Genomic DNA, 15,498 nt, shown 5'->3' on the forward strand with positions numbered 1-15,498 from the left:
GTTCTTAACAAGGGTATTCTTGCTTTGTTTGAGATCCCTATGTTTCTCTGTGTTCTGATGTGTGGTAAAATGGCTAAAGGACCTCTATGCTGCATCTATATGTCTCTCCACCTTGCCTTCTCAGATTTTTTTTCTCCTTCCCATCTGTTTGCTATGGATATCCTTGGCCCCTCCCCAGCGGGCTGGAGGTAGGAGGGGATCACCTCTAGTCATGATACTAAGTCCTCTCCAATAATAAAGGGTGTATTCTTATATCTGCTCTTCTCTTTGATACTCTCTTCTTTAGGTTTTAGTGACACTGTTCTTTTCTTCTCCTGCTCCTGTCTCATTACTCCTCAGCTGGATCTTTATCCAGACCATGACTACTAACCGGGGGTGTCCCCCAAAGCTCTGTCTTGGGACCTCTTCTCTTCACACTCTAGATTATTTCACTCGGTGATATCAGCTCCCATGGATTCAATTATCATCTCTATGCAGACAAATCTCAGATCGATTTATCCAGCCCCAATCCCTCTCTAACCTCCACTCTCTCACATATCCAGCTGCCTAGCAGACATCTTGAACTAGCTACCCTGCAGGACATCTGTAACTCAGCATGGCTAAAACCAACTGATCTTTTCCTCAAACCTTTCTTTCCTCTTCCAAACTTCCCTCCTGCTGTTGAAGGTTCCACCACCCTCCTAGACATTCAGTCCCCAAACCTATGTGTCACCTTCCTCTCCTCATTCTCTCGGATGCCCCCTATCCAAGGCCTGTTGATTCTACTTTCATGATGTCTCTTGTACTTGTTTCCTTCTCTTCTCTGACACTGCTACCTTCCTGATGTAGGACCTGATCACTTGTAATAGCCTTCTGCTCTGCCTTCCTTCCTCAGGTGACTCTTTAGGCCAGTCCGTGCTCCCCCTAGCTGTCTCAGTGATCACCTGACCATGTCACCCTCATATTCAATAAACTCTGGTGGTTCCCTATTGCCTCCAGGGTAAAATATAAAATCCTCTGTTTGGCTTTTATAGCACTTTGTAACTTGGCCCCTTCTTACCTCTCTAGTCTTTTTTATACCTTCCTTTCTTCCAGGTACTCTGAAATCCAATGATTCTGTCTTCCTTGCTGTTCCTGTTGCAAGACACTCCTCCTGACTCCATGCTTTCAGTGGCTGTGTACCTTCCTCCCCATACCTGGAATGTTCTCCTTCCTCATCTTGACTTCCTGGTTTCCCTGACTTCCTGCAATTCCCAACCAAAATCTCACCTTCTGCAAGAAGCCTTTCCTGGCCCTCCTTAAAAATCGTGCCTTCCTTTGGAGATCAGCCCCCTTTTACTCTGCATATGCCATGTTTGCACATAGTTGTTCGCATGCTATCTCTCACATTAGAATGTCAACTCTTTGACACCAGGAACTGGTTTCTTTCATTTCTTTGTATCCCTAGCACTTAGTACAGTGTCTGGCACATGGTAATTGCTTGTTGATTTGATTTGACTCAGATAAAACAATTATCTGAAGCTGCACCATCAGCCTTGAGAGACCCTGTGATGAGGGGCTAGAGGGGTTAGAGAGCAGGAGTCAGAAAGACTGAGTTCAAACCCTACTTCCAACACAGCTAGCTTACATGATGATAGGCTTGAGTTTCTGAGTACCAAGAGTCTCAGTGTACTCATCCATAAAGTGGAGATAGTAATACTAGCTCTTTGACTTGGGTTGTAATGGGGGAAAAAATATTGGATTTGGAGCCAAAGTCTACAATCAAATCTTGGCTTTGCTACTTATTATGTGTGATCCTAGAAAAGTCCCTCAATAGGCCTCAGTTTCCTTATCTGTAAGATGGGTTGAGAAGGTTGAATGAGATTATCTGTAAAGTCTGGTTCTAAAATCTATTGTTCTGGGGCAGTTAGGTGATGCAGTGAATAGAGCACTGGCCCTGGAGTCAGGAGGACCTGAGTTCAAATGTGACCTCAGATACTTGACACATTAGCTGTGTGACCTTGGGCAAGTCACTTAACCCCAACTGCCTTGCCTTCCCCCCTCCAAAAAAAAGTCTATATAAAACTTATTGTTCTAAGTCACTTCATGGCTCTAAGCCCTAGCTTCCTGATATATAAAATGGGGGAAATAATACTTGAATTATCTATTTCTTAGCATTTTTGTGAGGTTCAAATGAGAAGAATGAACAAAGGTGATTTTTTTTTGGAGGGCAATTGGGGTTAATTGACTTGCCCAAGGTCACATGGCTAGTTTTGTGTGTGTGTGTGTGTGTGTGAAGTGTCTGACACCAGATTTGAACTCAGGTCCTCCTGACTCCAGGGCTGGTGCTCTATTCACTGTGCCACCCTGTGATAGTAATGGCAATTAAAGATTCCCCTGTATTGGCTTGGTTTTCAAATTGATTGTGTTAAAACCCAGAGTTTGTTAATCCCACCTGTGGGATGGGCTTGTTGATGTGAAAAGAAAGTCCTGAATTGAGAGGAGCTGGTGACGTTGATTTGGAGAGACACTAGAGAGAGGCGGAAGATCTTTTTTTGGTAGCAGCACCTCGTGGAGAGAGAGAGACTAAGAGAATTGCTGGTGGCCGCTTTGAATTGCCCTGGACTTTTGAGACCTGCCCCCCTGAGCTGCCAAGGACTGAGGAGACATGGCTGTTTTGCTGGTACTTTGTCTGTCTGTTTTGATGTTATTTTGCCAGATTTGTCCACTGGTGAAAGACTGTCCTTTTGTTGAAGAAGTCCTGGAACCTGGCTGTTCGCTAAGAAGGCCTGCGACTGTCCTGCAGACAGAGAGTGAATACTGTCCACTGGTGAGGGACAGTACTGTTGTTGCAGGGGTCTGGAGACTGTCCTGCAGACAGAGTGAATACTGTCCACTGGTGAGGGACAGTACTGTTGTTGCAGGGGTCTGGGAGCCTTTCTGTTGGTTCAGAAGCCCTGAAGAAGGATTTTCTTGTTGTATGTTTACAGAAATCCTGGGAGAGGGCTTTGCTAATGTGTTCAGGGGTTCTAGGGCTGTTCTACAGACAGAGGATAAATTCATGAAGGGACTGGCAATGTATCTTATGGCCTTGCTAAGCCTTGTCTCTCCAGGAACTAAGATTGCTGAGAACTTGCCTCGTGTCAAGATGAAGAAAAGACCTCCATTTGGGTATTAAGTGCTGTGTTTAAACTTGATGTAACTCTGGGGTAGATTCAATTGTGATCCAGGGGTGGGGAACTTTTGACCTTTTTGTGTTCTATGGTTGAGCAAATGAATGTATTTTACTTATGTTTGGAAACTAATCTCCATTTGAGAAGAGGGGCTTTGTGGTGGACTTAATTAAGGTATAGCCTAGGGGTGGAGAAGTATTTAGAACAGAGACTTTGTAATTGATTGAATGATTGGAAGGTCCTGGGGTGGGGTAGTACTTGGAGATTATTTAATCATACTTAGTAAATACTGTATTTTGAATGAAGTCATGTTTTGATCTTCTCTGTTCTGGGTTTGTTACTGAATAAAATAGAGAGCACCTATGCTGGTATTTCGAACCTGGGAAGTTGCCTTTGCTTGGTATTACATTACACACCCCCAAAGCCCCCCCAAAGGTGATTTTTAAAAAATCTTAAGCACTATATAAATGTCAACATTTTTCTTTCTTTAGGACATTATTTTTAATTTTTTGTTATTTTTTGCTAATATTATCCCCATTTTACAGATGAGGAAACCGAGATTGAGAAAGGTTAAGTGATTATACAGGATCACACAGTTAGTAAGTATCTGAAGCAGGATTCAAACCTGCATCTTTGTCATTCTAGTTCTCACTCTCTATCTACCATGCCACCCTGCCTCCCAGTAAAGTCCCTGTGATTCAAATCTGAGTGCAAAGAATTTCATCAATTAGAACTGGGCAGACCACTCGTAGAATGACAAGTTTAGAATAGATGATCCCTAAGGTCCATTTCAATTTTGACATTTTGTGTCCTGAGGTCCCTTCCAACTCTGACATTCTGTATTCTAAGTTCTCTTCCAGCTCTGACAGTCTGTGTTTTGAGATGTCTTCTACCTCTTAAGCCTATGGTTAAATAACATCAATTATAGGCCACACTCAGGCTTTATGCAGACAGATTTAAGGAAGCATGAAGCTTATTTTCAGACCAATATGGTACTGGGAAGAGAAGCAAGAAGGAGACATGAAATCAGAGAATATTGCAAGTTACCAGCACAATATTAATTCATAAAGAGTCTGCCATGCCCTCTGCTTGCCTTGGTCCCTCTGGCTCCCAAGGCAAGTTTTCAAATTAAAGTGCAGCCGCCAGACAGGGCCCCCCAACAGGCCAAGGGAAGGGACACGGAACAGCAATTACTGAGGATAGGAAAAGGATGGGAGGTTGGTTATGGTAAGAAATATATCTAGGGGCAGTCTTTTGTTGTTGTTGTTGTAGTTGGCCCCAAGGGATCTATCTTTCCATCCCCAGGACTAGATGGGCCCCTGGGGAAGGTAGGCTCCCCTCAAGCTATGGATCCAGGTCTGACCCTGCCAGGAAGCCAATGGGAGAATTAAGGTTAATGAGATTTTGATGAACCTGCAGCTTCACATTTTGAGAGGGAAAAGGATTGGAACCCTTGCTAATTAAAGAGAGCTGACCTGTGAAATGAGGCTGCTCCACAGCTCCAGGGACTGATGGCCTGTCAGGGAGGAGTGCCAAGGGAGGGAAGCCATAGGGAGACAGAGAAAAACAGGCAAGAGATGGAGAGATAGACAGGCAGACCCAGAGACATACAGGCACAGACAAACAGACAAAAAGGACTGAGGATAGGAAGAGAAAGGCAGAAAGGGGGGAAACAGAGTTGACAGGACAGAACAGGGGAGAGAAGAAAATTGGAGAGAGATGAAAAAGACAGAGAGAAAAATTACATAGGCAAAGAGACCCAGAGCAAAATAAGGTACAGTGAAGGGCACACACATAATGAGGGACAGAAAAAGAGATAAAGACAGAGGGAACAACAGAGAAAGACAGACAGAGGAGGAAGGAATGATTGCATTATTGTTTAACAGTTTCATCTAGATGTGTTATGTCTCTCAAACCACCTTGTGAATAATCTTTAAGACAGACTAAACCTCCTCCCCTATCTCCCCCACAGATTTGGTTTAATGCAGGTCTACACATGGTGTGGTTTAGTACATGCTTGAGAGAGAGAGAGAGAGAGAGAGAGAGAGAGAGAGGAAAGACAGAAAGGAAGGAATTAGGGTAGGGAGAAGAGAAGAACAGCAAGAAACCAAGGGGCCAAATTAGCAAGCCCTTTCCTTGAAACCCTGACAGGGACTGGAGCACACTGAGACAGTCAATAGCTCACAAAGGGGAGCCTGAAGCTACCTAGCTGTGGTTTTTCCTTCTACTGCCCTCTACCCTGCTCTGCCCTTTCTTCCTTCCCAAGTCCTGACCCTGGCCCAGGACCTAGCCTTGCCTGTATGGAAGGCAGACATAGGGGAGAGCTAGGGTAGGCTAGCCATGAGCTTAGCTGCATGACAGAAAAACCTGAACAGGAAGCTGGGTATCGCCAAAACAGGATTTCATAGTGTTTCTCAACCTTTTCATTCTGGACACATCTGGATACATCTCTCATCCACACTCCCTCTCTTCACATGATAACTATGGAACCACTCCTCCCCATATTCATGATATACACACCAGCATATAATAAAACCTCCCTCCAGAAAACATATAAACTTAGATGCTCACATATATGGACACACATGTGTACACACGTTCACGATACAATATATACAATATAATAAGTACAATATGGAAGTAACATGCAAACCTGCAGGAAAAGGAACATGTCATACACATGTATATTAATGTGACATTCATTCACACATGATATGCACATAGCCCACACATAGATAAAAAACACTTAACCTATAATATATTTTCTTAGCTTTCAAACTGACCTTGCCTGGAGCTTTCCAGGATTTGTGTGAGTGTGTGAGAAACATACTCAATCATCATGGGCTGTTCTGTCAAAAACAGACCAAGTTACCACCCAAATAACTACTGAATAGTACAGGCTTTTCTAGGGTTTACCCAGAGAGCACTTCTGCAGCAAGGACAGGAGCCATTTTGGTTGGGCGGCAGGGTGAGGGAGACTACCCACACCTATCATACCTGTCAAGCAGGTGCGCCCTGGGAAGAAAGCCAGACATTCTCTGTGGACCTGGGCTTTGGATGTATGGGTCTAGGTGTCAGGATACCTGACTTGGAGCCTAAATGTGTCACTAATTCACTGGGAACTCTCTCCTTCAACCTTAATTTCCTCATAATAGAATCATATGCCTGTAGCACAGAATTTTGATCCAGAAAAGACCCAAGAAATCATTTAATCCAGAAGTTCTTCACCTTATTGGTGTTCTGGACCCCTGGGCAGTGAGATGAAGCCCTTTCTCAGAATAATATTTTTGAAGGCATAAAACAAAACACACAGTATTACAAAAGTATTACAAAAAGGAAACCAACTTTATTGAAATACAGTTGTGGAAGCATTTTTTTTAAAACAAGTCTCCAGTCCCCAGGTGAAGAACTCTTCTAGGAGGTTCTAGAACAACCTCCTCTCTGTACAAATAATGAAAATAAAGCACAGAAAAAGAAAAGAATTATACAAGGTCATGTAGCAAATGAGTGGAAGAGCTGGTATTCAAATTAACATGCTTTGATTCCAAATTAAGGGTTCTCATACTGTTTGTCTCTTTATTTTTTTTAGATTTTTATTAATTTATTCATTTTTAGTTTTCAACATTCAATTTTACAAGATTTTGAGTTCTAAATTTTTCTCTCCTCCCTCTACTCCCCCCTCCCCAAGACGGCATGCAATCTGAGATGAGCTATACATATATGATTATATTAAACATATTTCCACATTAATCATGTGGTGAAAGAAGAATCAGAACATAAGGACAAAACCATGAGAAAGAAAAAAAAAGGAGAAAGTAGTATGTTTCAATTTGCATTCAGACTCCATATTCTTTCTTTGGTGGTGGATAGCATTTTCCATCATGAGTCTTTTGGAATTGTCTTAGATCAGTGCATTGCTCAACAGGCCTAACTCTAACAAAGTCAGTTGCTGCACAACGTTGCTGTTACTGTGTACAATGTTCTTCTGGTTCTGCTCACTTCACTCAACATCAGTTCATGGAAGTCTTTCCAAGTTTTTCTGAAGTCCATCTGCTCACCATTTTTCATGGAATAATAGTATTCCATTACATTCATAAACAACTTGTTCAGCCATTCCCCAATTGATGGGCATCTCCTCAATTTGCAGTTCTTAGCCACCACAAAAAGAGTTGCTATAAAGATTTTTGCATATTTTTGCATATCCTTTTCCCCTTTTTTGGGGGAATAAAACCCCCTTTTTTAAGGGAATAAAATCCCCTTTGGGGGGGGGATACAGACCTAGTAATGGTATTGCTGGATCAAAGGGTATGCACAGTTTTATAGATCTTCGGGCATAATTCCAAAGTGCTTTCCAAAATGGTTAGATCAGGTCTCTCTCTTTAAAAGACGATAATGATATTTGCCCTGCTTTCCTACCTTAAGGGAAACAGCTGGGTGGTGGATTCAGCACTTGGCCTGGAGTCAAGAAGACCTGCGCTCAAATGTGGTCTCAGACACTTACAAGCAGTGTGATCCTGTACAAGTCCCTTAACTTCAGTCTGCCTCAGTTTCCTCACTGTAAAATGGGGACAATAATAGAGTCAACTTCCCAGAGTTGTAAGGATCAAATGAGATAAGATTTATAAAATGCTTTACATAGTGTCCAACACATTGTAGAAACTTAATAAATGCTTGTTTCTTTTCTTCTCAAGACTAAGATGAAAAACTAAGGAAGAATGGGCATGGAAACATTAAGAAATAGAAAGCTCTTTACAAGTTCAAGCTGGTGGACTTGTAAATACTACAAGAGAAAAATATAGAACCATAGACTCATAGGACACCAGACAGTGGAAGAGATTGCAAAAACCATCTACTCCTACCCCTTCATTTTACAGATAAGGAAACTGAAGCCCAGAGAGGGAAAGGACTTTCCTAAGGCCACACAGTAAGTTAGTGGCAAACTTAGACCAGAATCCAAGTCTATCCATCACACCTCAAAAGGAGCCTGTCTCCTGGGCTTCCTTTACTTTCTAGAATTTGAATAAGAATTGAAATGATCACATTAAATACCTAAAGGTAATAGACAATTAGGACAAATCAAAAATAGGAGGGGGAAGGGAAAGACTGTAACTGATTTCAGTATTCAAAGCTACTTGGCCAGAGGAGCCCAGAACCTATAGGTGTGATTCCTATACCTCACTGGGACCCTACATTCTGGGAGGATGGACTAAAGTGAGGCCAAAGTTAAGTTGAACCTTGTCCTGCAAGGGAATTTTATGGCTTCTCCAAGAAGTCCTTTCTGATTACCCTCCAACTCAACTTTATTTTGAAAACACTGCATTGGGTAAGAGCCAATGGGGTGGCCTTATGAGTTATTAGAGTAGTGTGGTGCAATTGTAGGAAGAGGAGAAGTGAGATTTTTGCTTAAAATAATCCCATGACTTTATATTCCACCATTAAAACTTTGTTCCTTGGGGTACTGAAGGCTTTCCAGAGTCTTCTTTGAAAACCTTAAGGGGCTCACACCTACATTATCAGTTAATATCTCAGTAAGGGTTAGTTGAGAGCCAACTAAGAGCAAGCCTGGAACTAAGACCAGGAAAGATGCTTGCTGAAGCACCAGAAGGGTTGGCAACAGGAGGGAAGAAATCAATACTGATTGCTTATTCAGTTGGAAGGGATAGTTAATGCATGGACAACTGAGTCAGGAATCAGATCTGAAAGACAGCCAGAATCTAATGCAATGAAATTTAATCAGTATAAATGCAAAGTCCTGATGGGGTGCATCTTAGAGAAGGCATGGCTAGACAGTAGCTTATTATGACAATGGTAGGAGTCTTTTAGTGGACTGCAAGCAAAACGTGAGTACACAGCGTGGCATGCCAGCCAAGAAAGCCAAAGGGACCTTAGGCTGCATTAGGAGGTCATAGTCCTCCCTCATTGTCTTGTGCTATGGTATCACTTCTCAGTGATAATTCAGGCCAAAACAAGTACTCTAGGGTGTGGAGCCAAGATGGCAGAGTAGAAACGGGAATGCCAAGCAGCTCCTGCTTCCACCTCCTCCAATTCATGTAAAAAATGACTCTAAACAAACTTTGGAGCTACAGAAACCACAAAATGACAGAGAGAAGCTAACCTCCTGCTGAAGACAGCCCAGCAGGCCAGCAGGAAAGGGCCAGCACAGCAAGTTGAGAGCCAAGCCCAGTCCTGCTCGAGCCCGAGGTTTTAGCCTCAGGGCAGCCACAACCAGCCACCAGCTGGAGGGACTTCAGATCACCAGAAGCTGTGGTGGCTTCCAGAATTATAAACACATAGATGCTAAGGACAAAGTTAGAGGTCAGTACAGCATGGACTTTGGGAACAGGGAGTTCAGGGATGTGTTCCGGCCTTTGCCCCCTGGAAAGAGAAGCGCCTGAGGCCACTTGGCTGCTTCAGAGTTTCTGGCCTGCAGATTGTAGGGGGATCAAGTGACCAAGTCTGAGGGGTAATCACTCTTGCTTTAACCAGCTTGGATCTGGATCGCTGTCTAGATTGGAGGTCCTGGGTTGCGTGACCAGTTTGCCAGAGCGTGTGGAGGCTTCAGAGAAGGCAGCCAACTAATAGCTCTGGCAGCTGCAAAAACCACAGCGATTTGGGACAAAGCTCTCCTCTCTGGGAGCAGAGTTCTACTGTGGCAAAAAGCTCAAAAGTCAAGGAATTGAGTGGCAACATGAGCAAGCAAAGGAAGCAAAGCAAGCACAGCAATCTGACTTTGCATTCCTTTTGGGGGGACAAAAAGGATCAAAACATGGAATAGGAGGAAGAAAACGAAGTCAGAACTCCTGCACCAAAAGCTTCCAAGAAAAATATGAATTGGTTACAGGCCATAGAGGAGCTTAAGAAGAATTTTGAAAACTAAATAAGAGGAGTGGAAGAAAAATTGGGAAGAGAAATGAGAATGATGCAAGAAAATCATGAAAAGAGAGTCAACAACCTGACTGAAGAAAATAGCACCTTAAAAAATAGACTAAATCAAATGGCAAAAGAGGCTCAAAAAGGTAATGAGGAGAAGAATGCCTTAAAACGCTAAATTTGCCAGATGGAAAAAGAATTTCAAAAGCTTACTGAAGAGAATCATTCCCTCAGAATTAGATTGGAACAAATGGAAGCTAGTGACTATATGAGAAATCAAGATACTATTAAACAGATCCAAACAAATGAAAAAATAGAAGGCAATGTGAAATATCTCATTGGAAAAACCACTGACCTGGAAAATAGATCCAGGAGAGATAATTTAAAAATTATTGGGCTACCTGAAAGCCATGATCAAAAAAAGAACCTAGAAATCATCCTTCAATAAATTCTCAAGAAATATTGCCCTGATGTTAGAACCAGAGGGCAAAATAGAGGTTGAAAGAACCCACCGATCACCTCCTGAAAAAGATCCCAAAAAGAAAACTCCTAGGAATATTAACTGTAACTGGGAAATAAGATATACAGGCACTTGGGCATAGAGATCCACCATGCCCTACTGGAAAATTGGAAGGGGAATGGGGGAATATATGGGAGAGAGCAGATTGGAGGAAGGGATATTCAGTGGGATCACTGTTTTGGGGTGGTGGGTAGGGGAAAAATGGGGGAAAAATTTGTAACTCAAAATCTTGTGGAAATGAATGATATAAACTAAAAATAAACATAAAATTTAATTTAAAAAAGTATTCTAATGAGGTCAAACAACATCTATAGTTTTGTGCTCAGTTCTGGGTACCACATTTTAGGAAGGACAAAACCAGAAGAGGACAAGTCAATTCAATAAACATTTATAAAGAAAGTTCTTACTCCCCTCTCACCCCCACTCCAAGGAGTTTACATTCTAATGGAGAAAGACTGCACATAAAAGAAAGCTGAAAAGGATGGGGAGGTACTTATATGGGGCATGGTGGCAAAGTATAGAGAATGAATGGCTGGTCTGGTTCCTTCCTCAAAAGAGAGGTTCTGGGAACAACTCACTAATTGATCTAGGGTTGGAAGGAGAGGGCAATCTGAGTAATAGTGTCAAAATCTGAAGAGTGAATGAATCCTCAACCAATACTGAAGAAAACCAGAGAGGTTAGTAAGGATCATCTGAAGCAGTTTGGTATGTTTAGCCTGGAGAAGAGATTTATAGGTACTTGGTGGCAATCTCCCAGGATCTGAAGGGCTGTCATGTAGAAAGAGTATTGCATTTGTTCTGCTTAACCCCAAAGGAGAGAACTAGGGCCATGGGTAGAAGTTTCTGAGAGCCAATGTAAGGAAGACCTTCCTAACAATTACAATAGTTCCAAAGTGGAATTGACTGTTTTGTTAAGGTAATGAGTTCCCCATTGGGGAATATTTGAAGCAAAACCTGCATGAACTCTTGTCAGAGATGTTAAGGAAAGAATATCTGTTTAGATTGATTTAAACTAGTTGACCCATGAGATACTGTCTAGCTTGGAGATTCTGTGATATGGGAGGACCACTTCACAATTTTGCAAAAGTCTAGAAAGACCACATGCAAGTAGGATCGTCTCCCCATGGACACAGGATCTCTAGTCCAAGAATTTTTTCTTTTTTGGTCTTCAGGATAGGAAAATCTTTCATATCTAAAGTTAGAAGGGGACAGAAGAAGTCATGGGATTTAGAACTGAAAGAGACCTTACAGACCACCTGTTCTACTCACCTCCCTTCCCCCATTTCACAGGAAATTAAGGAAAATGAGACTATAATATGATTTGCTCAAAGTCACATAGGTAACAGATGTCAGGGTCCGCACACAAACCCAAGTCCTCTCACTCCAAATCTCTTTTCATTCAGCACAATCCTTTTTGCTTCTCAGGATGACCACATTTGCTCCCAAGAGTTAGACCCCCATCCATTGTTATTATAACTAGACTCTAAGAAAAGGAAGTTGGCAGCTTCCTTCATCCAACTTTGACAGGGTCTACTGAATTTCCTGGTTGGTAAATTCTGGACCTTCTCACCAGAATCTGGTTTCAGCCTTTCAGAGCACCCCCCCAGTCTCAAAGTGGAAAGCGACTTTAGAGGGTGTCTGCTCCGACACCCCAACCTGAACACCTGTTCTCTCTACAATATCCGTAACAAACAGTTATCAAGACCTAACACCTCCGGGGATGGGGTGTACACTACCTTCACACATATCCCTTTCCATAAGCTGCCTGTCCCTGGCTGTTCACAGGAGCTCAGAGGAAGTCAGAAGAGGTTGGCGGCCCCGGTGGGGTTTGGCCAGGTTGGGGGTGGGGGTGGGGGCTGCAGCCGGCCTTCTGCTGTGTTTTACTATCTCCTTCCCCTGCCTCCCCCGTCCAGTCTCGTAGGGCAGTGGACACCATCCTCCCGCACCGCCCCACCCACCCCCTATTTTTTCCTCTTTAAGATGAAGCAATGAAATTATTTTTCTACTTGAGCAGTTTTCAATTTAGATTAAGAAAAAACTGCGCTCAGCTCCCGACGCAGTAAATCAGGGCGAGAGGCACGTTCCCCCAACAGACAGACAAGACAGCTCCATGGCTCATCGGGCAGACCCGCCTCTAGAGGGACCCTCTCCCCTCCCTGCCAAAGCCGGCAAACCAAGCCTCTCCCCGGCCAAGTGGGACTCTGGCCACGCCCCTTCCGTGCAGGCCACACCCCCTATCCTGGCCACACCCCCATCTGGGCCAAGGCTAAAGCTCCAAGGCAATTCCACATTCCCTTCTGGCCTGATCACTCTTTCCGTTATCTGTCCCCACTAACATACCTGAATAAACATCCTGCTGGTCTTAACTACTTTCCCAAGCCTAGCCAAGTCCCCCACTCTTTTCATTCTCACCTTTTACAGTACTCACCCTAACCACATCTCTCACCCCTACTGTAGGAGTGAGTAGCTCTCAGTCAGACTAAGTCAATCCAAATAAACAATTATTAAGCATACGAGTAGTTGAGAAAAACTCTTCTCAGCTTGGCACCAACCTAACTTTACAATCTTATTACTCCCCTTCAGGTACATTATGTCAATAATAGTCAATAAACATTTTTTAAGTGCTTACTGTGTGCCAGGCAACCACGTGGCACAGTGAAGAGAGTGCTGGACCTGGAGTCATCTTCCTGAGTTCAAATCTAGCTTCAAATACTTACTAGCATGTGACCCTGGGCAAGTCATTTAACCCTGTTTGCCTCAGTTTCCTTATCTATAAAATAAGCTGGAGAAAGAAATGGCAAATTACTCAATTGTTTTTGCCAAGCAAGCGCCAAATGAGGTCATGAAGAAGAATCACACTATTCAATAACAGCATGTGCTGGGAGCTGTGTCCAGTCAAATTAGCCTTCTTACTATTCCTTCCCCATTTGCTAGTGTCTCCACTCCAAAATCATCTTGTATCAATTTTGTATATACCTCTATAATACATGCTAGGCTAGAAGTAAGCTTCTTGAGGGCAGGATGTGTGGCTTGTATTCAGATGTGGGGGGGGGGGAATACACAAAAACTGTAATAAATGGAAGAGTACATAGCTAAGAGGTCAAGATCCAGGAAGAGATTCATGGAGGAAGAGACATCTGAGTTGAATAGTGAAAGAAGGAACTTTCTTTCCATCCCTTCCCCCCCACCAGCAAATACATATAGAGACTTTTCGAACCCATGAAACCATAGCAGTCCTAACCATGCTTAGCCTTGCCACTGTCCCAAAGGAGGCTATCAATCCTGTTAGACAATTACTTGCCATTTCAGTCTTAGGGTCCCACCCATTTGAGACCTTAGTTTGCTTTCCTTTCATCCCTACCACACACACACACACACACAATCCCCACCCATCTTGTGCTGTTTCTAGGACTGGTTGGGTGGCCAATTCCTGGCTATCTCTCTCCCTGGACTGAGAAAACTGGCTGGGCAGAGGCTACTTAAGATTCCCTGCATGTGGGAAACTTATCAGTCTAGGACAGTCTGCTGTCTCAAACACTTAGGCAGAAAAAGGCTTGGTTTAACTCTACTCAGAAGCAACTGGAGCCCAAAGACACACACACACACACACACATACACACACACACACGTGTGTGTGTGTGTATGTATGTATGCAGTGACTTCACCAGGTCAAAAAACAAGCCTACATAGAACCCTGGAACTGAAGACCCTCAGGGCCCAAAGTGTCTTTAAAGAGATTACAAGTGGAGAAACCGAGGCCCTGTGATGGTTGGATGAAGAAGGCTGCCGATTTGCTTTTCTTTGAGGTCAGTAATAACAGGATATATGGGAGGGTTGACGTGTGTTCAAATAATTGATATAAAGAAGACTAAAATACAGGCAAAGGGCAATCCAGGCAGTCATTTGAAGTATTCAGGAAGAAAAAGATTACTTTCAGCTGTGGGAAAGGGAAGGCTAAGAAGTCAGAGTTGGTCATCTCTCACTTTGTTAGACTCTGCCCACACAATTTGCTCTTATCAATAGCACCTACCTCCCAGGGTTATTGTGAGGATCAAATGCACTAGTAATAGTAAAGAACTTAGCACAGTGCCTGGAACGTAGTAATAAGTGTTATATAAATGTTAGTTATCATTATCATCATCATCACCTTCCCCACTGCTTGGAATTCCACCATTAGAGAGCTACTCCTTAGGTTTAAAACAATTTTTCCCTGTTAAAAAACAAATTACCAGAGCGGACAGGTAGCACAGTGAGTAAGAGCACCGGGGCCCCAGTGTCGGGATGACCTGGGGATTGAATCTGGGCTCAGACACTTAGCACCTACCCAGAAATAACTGGCCATGTAACCTTGAGCAAGTTACTTAACCCCGATTGTTTTAAAAAAAACAAAAACAAAAAACAAATTACCCCCATCCCCACCTCCAGAAAGGAGACCCAAAAAGGGTATTATTGTCAGTTTGCTAGGTGGAGTAGTAGATAGAACATTGGGCTTGGAATCAAGAAGATTCATCTTCCTGAGTTCAAATCTGACCTCAGACACTTAGTAGTTGTGTGACCCTGGGCAAGTCACTTCACTTTGCCTCAGTTTCCTCATCAGTAAATGAGCTGAAGAAGGAAATCAAAAACCACCCAGTATCTTTGCCAAGAAAACCCCAAATGGGGTCACCAAGAGTTGGACATGACTGGAAACAGCTCAACAACAGGACTTAGAGTTAGAAAGAAATCTTAGAGATCAGTTCAAACCTTTCATTTTATAAAAGGAAAATGGAGGCCCAGAGGGATTAAATGATTTGTCCAAGGTCATCCAGTGGCCTTAGAGGGTTAAGCTTCAAACCTAAGTCACTGACTCCAGTGCTTTTTTAAAGTCTTTTAAAAGTCTTTTAAAGTCTTTTACTTTGTTTCTAACTTTCTAAATTTAAAAAAATTGTTTTTTTTGCTTTTTGGAGGAGGGAAGGCAGGGCAATTGGAGTTAAGTGA

Source organism: Petaurus breviceps, unplaced genomic scaffold, assembly GCF_028583685.1.
Source record: "Petaurus breviceps papuanus isolate PSGF00001 unplaced genomic scaffold, PetGlider_PUasm1.0 90591, whole genome shotgun sequence".
Taxonomy (NCBI): Eukaryota; Metazoa; Chordata; class Mammalia; order Diprotodontia; family Petauridae; genus Petaurus; species Petaurus breviceps.